A 13008-nucleotide genomic window follows, 5' to 3' on the forward strand; every position below is an offset into this window, starting at 1 on the left:
GGTTCTGCTGTTGCCAGTGCAGCGGTCTGAATCACTTGTCGATTAGGTCAGGTTTGTCAACTGTGTCATTCAGAACTTCCATATCCTTACTGATATTTCTGTCTGCTTATTAAATCAGCCATTGAAGCATTGAGAGGCAGGGTAAAGTCTCTCTGTATGAACATGGATTTCTCTCTTAAGTTTGGTCAATTTTTGTTTCACATAATGTATGCATTGATGCTTACTTGGGGCTGTGATAGCTTCCTGGAGTGTTGATTCTTTCTGTACATGCCCATGTTGGTCTGGAGCAAAGCACCTCACCTTCACACCTGCTCTGTCTGACATTTCTGTCACTCTACTTGCTTTCTTCTGGTTGGTGTTTACATATTCTACCTTTCCTATTTATTTTCCTTTCAACCTGTTTTGTGCCCTTGAGGACTAAGCTCTGATTTTTTTAACTTGCCCAAATTCCTATCTATCTAAGGGGTCTGGGGAGTCATGCCCTACAAACCATAAATTCTCATCAGATGGAATGTATTTAACCGTATATATCGTGACTTACTTTCCAATCTGACTCTGGCATAACATTACATGACAAAGAAGAAAATCAAAATATTTTACCCTAAAACATGTTTGTTTGCCGTATTTTGAAATGGCCCTGCAAAGTCGCCCTTGGTGGGGGTAAAATTTGCATCAGTAAAGAATCTCTATTAACATTGCTAGATCTTTTTCTTCCAGGCCCTCCCAATCCTGAAGAGATTAACTGAGAGTCTAGCACCCTTTAAAGGCAAATAGGAAAGATTTTTCATCTATTGTCTCTAAGGGCAGCCTCTATAAGACTTCAAAAGAACCTTGGTCTCCACGATCCTTTATCTTAACCTGAACATTTCGGTTTAATCCCAGGTCTTTAGACAAACGCAAGCAACTGTCAACTAGAAAATGTTTAAATTTACCTATAGCCTGCGCCCTCCACCCTTCCCCCCACTCTGAGTTCTCCCCCATTTCTGGACCAAACCAATGTATTTCTTAAATGTATTTGATTGATGTCTCATGCCTCCCTAAAATGTATAAAACCGAACTGTGCCCCAGCCACCTTGGGCACATGCTCTTAGGACCTCCTGAGGGCTGTGTCATGGGCCATGGTCACTCATATTTGGCTCAGAATAAATCTCTTCAAATGTTTTACAGAGTTTGACTCTTCAAATTGACACCCTTATATAAGTATATAAGGAGTGTATTAGTCTGTTCTCCTGCTGCTAATAAAGACATACCCGAGGGTGGGTAATTTGTAAAGAAAAGAGTTTTAATGGACTCACAGCTCCACATGGCTGAGGAGGCTTCACAATCATGGTGGAAAGCGAATGAGGAGCAAAGTAACATCTTACATAGCAGCAGGCAAGAGAGTCTGTGCAGGGGAGCTCCCATTTATAAAACCATCAGATCTCATGAGACTTATTCACCAACATGAGAACAGCATGGGGGAAACTCCCTCATGATTCAAGTATCTCCACCGGACCCTGCCCTTGACACATGGGAATTATTACAATTTAAGGTGAGATTTGGGTAGGGACACAGCCAAACCATATCAAGGAGTGTGTCTTTTAAGTGCCTTACAACTGGGTTTGATTTTTTGCATGCCATCTGACATTATTAGCCTTTTCCTCAAGGTATTTCACCCATTCTCTTTAACACAATTTCTCTGTGTTTGGTTTGCTGTCACCTTGCTACTTGTTTTCTGTTTGACTCATTTGCTTCGTGTTCCACTTCTTGCCTTCTTTCAGATGAATGAACTCTTCCTATTATTCCTTTCCCTCCTCTCAACTTGCTAGGTATACATTGCTTTACTATTTTTCACAGTTATCCTAGAGATTTCAGCATTCATCCTTGACTAGTATATAAGGGTTCAACGTGAATGTAGACTTTGCCCATTTCCTGCTCTGCCAGAACTGAGGTGCCAGAGCTCCAGCTACTGCCAGCCTGTGCATCAGCCTCCCACTGCATTTAAATGTACTCATCACTGCTACTGTCGCACACAGTGGATGTCTATTTATATTTACACCAGGATTTACATCCCCCCGCCTTCTCATTCTTTCTATTTCCATGTTTCTGTCTGAGTTATTTTCCTTCCATAGGAAGTGCTCATTTTAGAACGTCTTTCATTCAAGCCTGTGGTGATGAATTCTCAGTATTTCTGCTGAAATGTCTTCATTTCTGAGGCGTACGTTCCCCAATATAGACTCCTGAGTTGCGCTTCTCTTTTACTCCAGCGTGTTAGAACTGTCATCCCACTGTCTCTGGCTGTCTGTTTTGGTGAGGACTCAGCTCTCCATGTTATTTTTTGCTTTTGTGATGACAGCACATCATTTTTCTCCAGCCACTCTTAAAGTTTTCTCTTTTTCCTTTTCCAGTTTTTCCACCACGTGTCAAAGTGTGGTTTCCTTTGTACTTATCTTGCTTGGTGCTTGCAGAACTCTCTAAATCTGTGGACTGATGCCTTTCCTTCGTTTTGGAATGTTCTTAATCCCTTTTTCTTCAAATGTGCCTTCTCTCCTTTCTCCCTCTCTCTCCTTTTAGGGGTACAACTGCATATAGAATGGACATTTTTACTGGGTGTCATGTGTCTTTTCTTCTGTTCATTTGTGTGCCTCTGTGTGCTTTAGTTTAGATGTTTTTAATTCACTGTTCATTTCATTCTTTAACCCAGAGTTCTGCTATATCTAAAGTGCAGCTAGATCTAGCCATGGAGTTCTTAATTTCAGATATTGTGATTTTTGGCTTTAGAATTTCCATTTAGTTATTTTTATGGATTCAGTTTCTTTGGTAAAATTATTTTCCATTGTCATTTATTTTCCACCTCTTTTCCTTTATTTTTTTTGCATGTTTTCATCCTGGTTATTTTTAGGTCCTTATTTGTTACTCCACCACCTCACTGCTGATTCTGTTCTTGGTGTGTGTTTTCCTTCTTGGTTTTTAGCCACATGTCTTTTGGCATGCCTAGCAATTTTTTTTATTGGTTGTGGGACATGGTGTATAAACAGAAACTATACAAGGAACACATGATGTCCTACATCAGGAAATATTCACCCATTCCTCTGGCAGGCAGACAGAGTGGGAAGATGACCCTCCAGATCCAGTGAGTGGCTGAGCACCACAGCTGGGGACATTCTTGGGCTCACCTCTTCTCTACCATGGAACCCTTCAGTGAGTTCAAATGCGAACTTGGCAGGCTCCCTGGAGCTCCCTGCCCAGGGTCTTTGTCTCTTTGGCACACATGGTGTTCGGGACACTCTGCTCTGCTGTTCAGAGGGTTTCTGCTTAGATTTTAGCTTTTCATGCCATGCAGCTTCAGAACTTGGCAAATGTCAAGTGACTGTGTGCCTGAGCTCTTTAAGTCTCCACCCCTGTCTCTCCAGCCCAAATGATACTATAAGCTCTTCTTGCTTTCCTGTCCCCAGCACTGTTCCTCTGGCTGGGCCATGCCTGGATCCTCAGCCTCCAGCCATGTGAGGTTGGCAAAGGCCCCAGGAAAGTGTGGCTGTGATCATCACCTTACCTCTCAGAGGTCCCTGCTCTCTGAACTTTAGTCCCTCTAGTCTCATCGCTTCCACAGCTCTCCGACACCTTTAAACAGATTGATTTTGCGCGTTGTCTAGCTCTTCTGTGTGTTCTCGGTGGGCAATGTGAGTTAGCTGCTCAGAGGAGAATCGCATTGGGTGTTTTTAAAGGTGTTTGCTAAGAAGTAGATTTGCTGGGTCACACTTTATAAGCATCTAGACTTTTAATAGGAACTACCCAATTGTCTTCTGTATCCGTCATGAAGGGCTGGGTGATGCTGTGGTGACAAATGCCCCCCAAGCCCCAGTGATCACAACAGCAAGGACATTTTTTCACCCTTGCTTCATGTCCTTGTGGTTGGCTGTGCTTCTGCACCACGCAGTCCTCACTCCAGAACCCCGGAAGATGCAGGGCGCTCTCTCTGGGCCACTGTTGGTCACTGTGACAGGGAGAAAGGCAAGCACAGTGGACCACATGCTGGCTTCTCTGTAACGAGGTGACACTTGCCATCCTGCTCAGCCATCACTGATTAGAGCAAGTCATGGTCACATGGCTGGGGGAAGGCCTGTGATGAGCATCAAAGAGAGGAGTATGTTTTCTACAGATCTTCACCAAATTTGATAACTGGAATACTTTTAATATTGCCAATCTGATAGTTGAACAACAGCTCATTTCTTAAAAATTTGCATTTCCCTAATGAATGAGATAAACAGACTTTTCACATGTTTCTTATATTCTGTGGGTTCATGGGGGAAAAGCAGTATTTCATGACAGGGAGGGGTAAAGTGTGACATATACAATACTTATAGAATCTCCATTACAAATTATATGATTCACATCCTTGATAGTCTTATTTATTTTGTACACTTGATTTGACAGGAATCAACAGTGCCGTGCCGAATTTCTCATTACAGCTGGGTCTCTTGTCTATTTACCTAATATATCGAACAGGTTTTCTTGATATATTTTGGTATTTGATGTTGGGCATATAAACATCTAACATGAGTATCAGCTGTGTATTAGATGTCACAACTTTATGGGTTATAATAACTCTTATTAATATAAATTGGTCTCTTTGTCCTTCTTAATGATTTGTGCTTTATTTTCCACTGATACTAATATTGTCACTCCTCGGCACTTTTTGTCAACATTCGCCTCTGCAAATGCCTACATCAGTCCTTTGTTTTTAAGCCGTACATCAAGATGTATTAAGTGTCCCTTGTAAATAACACACAATTGAGCTTTGTTTCTAATGCGATCCAAGTCTTGCCCCCCTGCTGCCATGGAGCAGACCTTGTGCTAAGCCCCTGCTCCCCCGGCATCCTCTTACTTACTCCTCTGGTTTTTACCCTCAATTCATAAACATACTTGAGTCTTTTGCATCTGAAGGAAAAACAAAACCAAAGGCCTTTTGACTCCATGTCCTCTGCTCACTGTTAGCGAATCCTCTCATCTCCGTGCTCGTCCAGGCTGAGTGCTCGCCAGGCTCTCCTTCTTCCTTTCTTATTCGCAGGTGCCTCAGAACTGCCCTGTGTCCCCTCTCTGCTCTGGCATTGCTTGGATGCCCCCATCTGTCCTGCCCTTCCTGGGGCCCCATCACTTTGCTCAGATTCATGGACACAATTGGATGCGATCCTCTAGGGAAGCCATCCCCACCCACATCCCTGGCTCCATGGAAGTTCTGAGCTGCCACCTGCCCGTGGGTCCCATGCGCTATTCACAGCTATGCAACCACACTGGCCCCCAGTGGACCAGAGACTTCTGAATGCAGGACTGAGCTTTTTGTCTCTGTGCCTGCAGCACTGGGTGAGCATGCAGCAGGATGGGTACATGTGTGAGCAACATTGGGCAGACATGCTGCAAAGTGGGCACGTGTCTGGGCAGCACCAGGTGGGCATGCAGCAGGGTGGGCACATGTCTGAGTTGTACCAGGCAGGCATGCAGCAATGTGGGCACATGTCTGGGCAGCACTAGGTGGGCGTGCTACAAGGTGGGCATATTAGCCTGTTCTCACATTGCTATAAAGAACTCCCCAAGACTGGGTAATTTATAAAGAAGTTTAATTGACTCACAATTCTGTAGGCTGTGCAGGAAGCATGGCTGGGGAGGTCTCAGGAAACTTACAATCCTGATGAAAGGCGAAGGGGAAGCAGGCATGTCTTCCATGGCCAGAGAAGGAGGAAGGGTGGGGGGAGATGCTGCACACTTTTAAACAACCAGATCTCCTGAGAACTCACTCACTAGCATGAGAACGGCCCCCACAATCCAATCACCTCCCACCAGGGCCCTCCTGCAACACTGGGGATTACAATTTGACATGAGTTTTGGGCAGGGACACAATCCAAACCCTATTATTCTGCCCCTGGCCCCTCCCAAATCTCATGTCTTTCTCACATTGCAAAATACAATCATCCCTTCTTAACAGTCCCACAAGTCTTAACTCATTTCAGTATTAACTCAAAACTCCACAGTCCAAAGTCTCATCTGAGACAAGGCAAGTCCCTACCACTTATGAGCCTGGAAAATCAAAAGCAAGTTAGTTACTTCCAAGATAAAATGAGGGTGATGGCATTGGGTAAATACACCCATTCCAAAAGGGAGAAATCCACCAAAACAAAGGGGTCACAGACCCCATGCAAGTCCAAAATGTAGCAGGGCAGTCATTAAATCTTAAAGATCCAAAATAATGTCTTTTGACTCCATGTCCCACATCCAGACCATGCTGATGCAAGGCATGGGCTCTCAAGGCCTTGCGCATCTCCAGCCCTGTGGCTCTGCAGGGTACAGCCCCCTTGGCTGCTTTTACAGGCTGCCATTGAGTGCCTGTGGCTTTTCCAGGTGCATGGGGCAAGCTGTCAATAGATCTGCCATTCTGGGGTCTGGAAGACAGTGGCCCTCTTCTCACAGCTCCACCAGGCAGTGCCCCAGTGGGAACTCTGTGTGGGGCCTCCAACCCCACATTTCCCCACCACACTGCCCTAGCAGAGGTTCTCCATGAGAGTTCTAGGCCTGTTGCAGACTTCTGCTTGGACATCCAGGCATTTCCATACATCTTCTGAAATCTAACCAGAGGCTTCCAAGCCTCAGCTCTTGCCCTCTGTGTACCCACAGGCTTAACACCACATGGAAGCCACCAACACTGAATAGCTTGCACCTTCTGGAGCCATCACCTAAGACATATCTGAGGCCCTTTAGCTAAAGCTGGAGTGGCTAGGATACAGTGAGCAGTGTCCCAAAGTTGCACAGGGCAGTGGAGCCCTAGGCCCAGCCCATGAAACCATTCTTCCCTCCTAGGCCTCCAGGCCTGAGATCGGAGGGGCTGCTGCCAAAATCTCTGAAGTGCCTTTTAGACGTTTTCCCCATTGTCTTGGCTATTGACATTCAGCTCCTTATGCAAATTTCTGCAGCTGGCTTGAATTCCTCCCCAGAAAATGGGTTTTTCTTTTTTTAAATCTTTTGAGGAGTCTCACGCTATCACCCAGGCTGGAGTGCAGTGGTGTGATCTTGGCTCACTGCAATCTCTGCCTCCTGGGTTTAAGCAATTCTCGTGCCTTAGCCACCCAAGTAGCTGGGATTACAGATGTGCACCACCATGCCCAGCTAATTTTTGTATTTTTAGTACAGATGGGGTTTCACCACGTCGGCCAGACTGGTTTCAAACTCCTGGCCTCAAGTGATCCACCTGCCACAGCCTCCCAAAGTGCTGGAATTACAGGCATAAGCTATGGCAACTGACTGGGATTTTCTTTTCTACTACATGGTCAGGCTATAGTTTTTCTAAACTTTTATGCTCTGCTTCCCTTTTATTAATAAATATAAGTTCCAGTTTTAGATAATCTCCTTGCTCATGCATATGACCATATGTTGTTAGAAGTAGCCAGGCCACATCTTGAATGCTTTGCTGCTTAAAAATTTCTTCTGCCAGATACCCTAAATCATCACTCTCGTGTTCAAAGTTCCACTGATCCCTAGAGCAGCGTTACAACACCACCAGTCTCTTTGCTAAAGCATAGCAAGAATGACCTTTACTCCAGTTCCCAATACGTTCCTAATTTCCATATGAGACCATCCATATCACTATCAGCATTTTGGTCACAACCATTCGACAAATCTCTGGGACATTCCAAACTTTCCCTCATCTTCCTGTCTTCTTCTGAGATCTCCAAACTCTTCCACCCTCTGCTCATGACCCAGTTCCAAAGCTGCTTCCACATTTTCAGTTCTCTTCTCTTCTCTTCCTGGTACTTCCTGGTACCAATTTTGGCATTGCTATAAAGAACTACCTGAGTGCTCACTTTGGCAGCACATATACTAAAATTGGAATGGTACAGAGAACATTAGCATGGTCCCTGTTCAAGGATGACAAAGAAAAATTAAAAGGAAAAAATTTTTTAAAAAAGAACTACCTGAGACTGGGTCATTTATAAAGAAAAGGAGTTTAATTGAATCACAGTTCTGCAGGCTGTACAGGAAGCATGGCTGGGGGGGCCTCAGGAAACTTACAATCACGGCAGAAGGCAAAGAGGAAGGAGGCACATTTTACATGGCCAGAGAAGGAGGAAGACTGGGAAGCAGGAGGTGCTACATACTTTAAAATAACCAGATCTCATGAGAACTCACTATCATGAGAATAGCAAAAGGGAAATCTGCTCCCATGATTCAGTCACCTCCCACCAGGCCCTTCCTCCAACACTGGGGATTATAATTCGACACGAGATTTGGGTGGGGACACAAATCCGAAGCATATCAGTGGGGACTTGTGTGGGCAGCACAGGGTAGGTATGGTGCCAGCTGTGCACATGTGTGGGCTTCGCAGCCAGGCATCCTGGGTTTGAATCTTGGCTTCACTGCTTCAGAATTCCAGGACTGGGAGCAAGTGAGGGAAACTGCCCACCTCCTTTCCTTCACCTATAAATAGGGATATATGTAATTTGCATCATCTTTATGTGAGTGCCTCGTGGGTGGAGTACTGGATGAGGGCCCCCTGTCGTCACTGGTGATGGTTTTGTTATTATTGTTATTGATTTGCTGGTGGCTGGAGGCATGAGGCACACTGCGGACAAAGGCTGAAGAGGCTGTTTTTTAGTCTGTCTCTGTCGATTTATTTAGTTCCATCCTTTAGTGAATCTCCACAGCTCTCCCACGTGGTGTGCTTCTTGAGCCCCTGTGAGTCTGCAGTCACCTGCCTTTTGCCCAAGCCTGTGCACGACATCTGGGCTGATCGTGGCATTGTTGAGCCACAACAAAGCCCCATCCACAGCAGCCACAGGGCTGTGTCGTTAAGGCCGTTAGATCTAATTATCTCCAGACCACATTCTTCAGATAAGGAGCATTGTTCTTTGACAACCGAGGATGGAAGTGGTACCTAACATGCAACTACACTGGCTGTGAGGCTGGAGGCCTCAGATGGGCTGTCTGTTGCCTGGGAGATGGACAGGGAGGCCATGGCAGCACGGAGGCATTAGAGGGCTGGGCCTAGACACTGACTGAGAAGTTGATTGGCAGGAGCTGGAGGGCAAAGGTCACAGGAGGAGTGGGCTGGGTCTTTGTGTCACCTCTGTTCTCAGCACCACCACCAGCATCCCCACCCCACCCCCATCACTCCTGCCATACTAAGAGCTCTCCACCTGCCTACCCTGAGTGTCCTGAGCCCCAGGGGCATTGCTTCCGCATCCTGCCACAGGCCATGTCCTGGATTGGGTGCTTTTAGAGAGAAGGCTGGTGTCAGGCTGAGCGTACTTCCTTTGGATCTTAGATGCCGTGTTAGATCAAGTTTTTCAGAGCAGATGCGGAGCCAAAGATTCAGGTGCAAGTGATTTCCCGAGAAGCTGCTTTCCGGGGAGAAGGGGTAGTGGGAGCAGCACAGGGAAGGTGTCTTAGTCTGTTTTGTGTTGCTATAAGGGAATATCTGAGCTTGGATAATTTATAAAGAAAACAGATTTATTTGGCTCACAGTTCTGCAAGCTGTACAGAATTATGTCACTGGCATCTGCTCAGCTTCTGGTGAGGGCCTCAGGTTGCTTCCACTCACGATGGACGGTGGAAGGGGAACAGGAATGTCACATGATGGGACAGGAGACAGGAGGAGGTGCCATGCTCTTTTTAACACCAGCTCTTGTGTGAATTAACAGTGAGAACTCACTCACTACCATGGGGACAGCCCCAGGCCATTCATGAGGGATCCACCCCCATAACCCGAACATCTCCCAACGGACCCCACCTCCAACACTGGGGATCACATTTCAGGTGAGATTTTATTCAAACTATATCAGAAGGCACCCCGGCATCAGGATTTGCCATGACAGTGAAAATTGAAGCTACCACGCCCTAAGACCCAGGTCCCAGAACTCACAAGACACCCCTTCTGCCTCACTGGATTGGCCAAAGAAGCCACGAGGCCAGCCCAGAGTCAGGTGGAGGGAAGTGGACTTCCTGGGTGAGTGGCTGCACCCACAGGGAGAGGAGGAGCTGTCCGGATTTATTTGTCACAGGCCACCACAGCTCTGCCACCTGTCTCCACCGACACACTCCACACTACTTACTCCCCATGGCCTAAGTCTCTCAGTTGTTTTGACCTAGTCCTTCACAGCCTGTTCATTTGCATTTTGGTGGACTAAAATTCATTCTCTATTTATTTATTTAAAAGGAACTTCAGCAGAGAACAGTTCCTCCATTTGTGAATATTTTCAGAAGTGTTTTTTATGGTTCAACGTAACAGCTTTATTCTGTTCTAAAATTTTATTCTGAAATAAAATTCTTGGTTCATACATTCGTTTCCTGGAGATTTTGCAGGCATTATTTCACTCTTCTCTAACATGAGATGTTGCTGTAGAAAATCTGAAGCCAGCTTGGACTTCTCTCCTCATGTCAGGGCCTTAATATTTTTGCCTCCGTGCCAAACAAATTCTTCGTGTTTGACCCCCAAGTCTCAGTGCTGATCACGTGCACTAATTTTTGTAGAAACGTGATATACCCTCTTAATCCATAGATTTCATCTTTTTTAGCTTCACAACATTTTCTTGAATTATTTGAATTATTTTTCTTTTATATTTGATTTTCTCCTGCAAGGCCACCAATTATATGTCTGTTGTGTCTGCATTTTGTGTTTTCATTTTCTATCCTTTTCCTCTAAACCATTGTAACTCTTTATTCTTTTCTGGTTAATTTTTTTCACTTTTTCCAAGCCTGACTCCACATCCCTGGCAATGGTTTTAGGAGAATCTATTCTATTTTTCTCTGATTCTAGTGTGGCCTTCATTTTGTGATTTTTAAAATTCTGCTTCTTTTCTTGAGCTCTGCCTGCCTATTTTTTAAATCTCCTATCATCTTATTGTTTCTTATTGAAGTCTGTCTCGGCTTTTGTTTTACGTGAAAGATATTTTCATTTAGATCGTTAAGTTTCTGATTGTTGAAAATGTTTCCATCATCTTCCCCAATGCAAGGATTTTTCGTATCTTTGCTTTTTACCTTTTCTATTATTTTCTTCCTTTTCCTTGTAATGTTTTCAGTGGACTCTACTTTCATTCCTTTCTGTCATTGTTTATTGTGCATAAAGTGAGTTCTTCCCGAAACAGCTGTCTGCAGTGTGTGGGAGGGCAGTCCTGGGGCGGGCAGCATCCCTGGCTGGCTGTGCAGCCCCGCAGCCCGGCCTCCGCCTCGCCCTGTAGCAGCGAGTGCACTTGGTAAGGCCTTCACGCCCTCAGGAGCTCAGAGTTGTGGATGCCTCCTGTTTTCCATGAGGATAGAATTCCCATCTCTGTTTCTCACCCTTGGTGACAAAAAGAGAGACAACTTTACTGGAAGTTCACTTTAACAAGTAGCGGACACTTTTTGCTTGGTCGTTTCGTGTGCGTGTGTGTTTGTTTCATTTTGTTTGCTACAACAAAAGCAACAACTAAAGAAATAAATACCCTTAATTTCATAACTCTGGAGATTTTTCACAACATTGACCACTCAGATGTCGTCTGTCTTCTCTCCCTGCCTCAGCTGCAGTCAGACTCCAGGTGAGCTGCACCTGGCCGTCTCATTTATGCTGCCTCTCTGGCATTGGATAAGAACTCTATGGCCAACTTACCCAAGAGGTGGTCTGCAATATCTTTGAATAAATTAAGACCTGGCGGTCTTATAGAGAAATCCATAATGATTCATTCACTCGTTGCTACGGACTGAATGTTTCCTATGTGGAAGCTCTGACCCCAGTGCGATGGTATTTGCAAGTGGGGCCCTTGGGAGCCGATGAGGTTTGGAGGAGGTCATGAAGGCCCGTGACAGAACATCCTCTCTCTGCTGTGAGAGGACACAGCAAGAAGGAGGCTGTCCGGGGACCAGGAAGCAGCCCTCTCTGGAGCCAACCCTGCTGCCACCTTCACCTTGGACTCTCAGCCTCCAGAAATGTGAGAAATGAATGTCTGCTGTTAAGCTGCCCCATCTGTGTTATTTTGTTGTAGTGGCCTGGACGGACTAAGACACTCATTCAGTCATTAATTTATTCAAAGATATTGCAGACCACCTCTTGGGTAAGTTGGCCATAGAGTTCTTATCCGATGCCAGAGAGGCAGCGTAAATGAGACAGCCAGGTGCAGCTCACCTGGAGTCTGACCGCAGCTGAGACAGGGAGAGAAGACAGGCAGTGAGCGGGCAAGCGAATGAAGCTTCCTGTTTCTTTAATGCAGGTGAACCAGCAAGGAGAGAACCGGCCAGGGCGAGGCGCTGCTGAGCCAGGCGGGCTGCTGCTCTGTGCTCACTGGGGAACGTTGTTCAGGTGAGTCAGGGCCTCACGCCATGGAGGACATTTATGCAATCCCACCTGACAATGGCTCCCGAAGGAAGAGACAGATGTACAGCGAGTACTGCAATTCAGAAATTCACGGAGCAGCAATTCTGAAAAGCAGCGTGGAGAGCAGGGGTCAGAGCAGGGCCAAGGACAGCAGCCGGGACACAGGTTTCTTTGGGATCTCTGGACTGGCAGCATGCCAGGCCACAGAACACCTGTGCGGACAGTCTGTGCCACCCCCAGCCTCCTCACTTCCCAAGATTAGCTCTCCCCGGCACCCGGGACACCCACACCCAGGGTCACTGCCAAACAGCACCACCGTCTGAATCTCAGGACCTTGCCCTGGATGCCGGCTCACTCCCTCACACACGTCCTGTGGACTTCACTCTAAAACGCTCTCAGAAGCTGGCCACTGTGTCCACCTCCACCACGGACCCCAGGTGCAGCCCTCATCCTGTCGCTGGGTAGACCTGCAGCCAGGGTGTCCTCGCTGGGCGTGCACTGCCCGTCCTGTTTCAGCTGCTGTCCCCTCAGCAGCCAAAGTGGCCCTGGCAGTGAGATCAAGGTACTTCCCGCCCCTTCCTCCCAAAACTCCCCACTCAGATTAACAGCAAAACTCAAGTTCTTCCGTGCTTCCCAAGACCCTTGGTCCTACCAGGTCACCACCTATCCCAAGATAGATTCCAGATGACCTGGTGGGT

At 46.3% G+C, this 13008-nt stretch overlaps 1 non-coding gene across 1 annotated transcript; it reads left to right on the plus strand.

Annotated features, from left to right (window-relative positions):
• Positions 1 to 7821: 7821 nt before the first annotated feature.
• On the plus strand, positions 7822 to 7928 carry LOC115832544. The gene has a single exon (XR_004028076.1). It is a non-coding gene; the product is annotated as a U6 spliceosomal RNA (small nuclear RNA).
• The last annotated feature ends 5080 nt before the right edge of the window (positions 7929 to 13008 follow it).

This window comes from Nomascus leucogenys, chromosome 22a (assembly GCF_006542625.1).
Source record: "Nomascus leucogenys isolate Asia chromosome 22a, Asia_NLE_v1, whole genome shotgun sequence".
NCBI lineage: Eukaryota > Metazoa > Chordata > Mammalia > Primates > Hylobatidae > Nomascus > Nomascus leucogenys.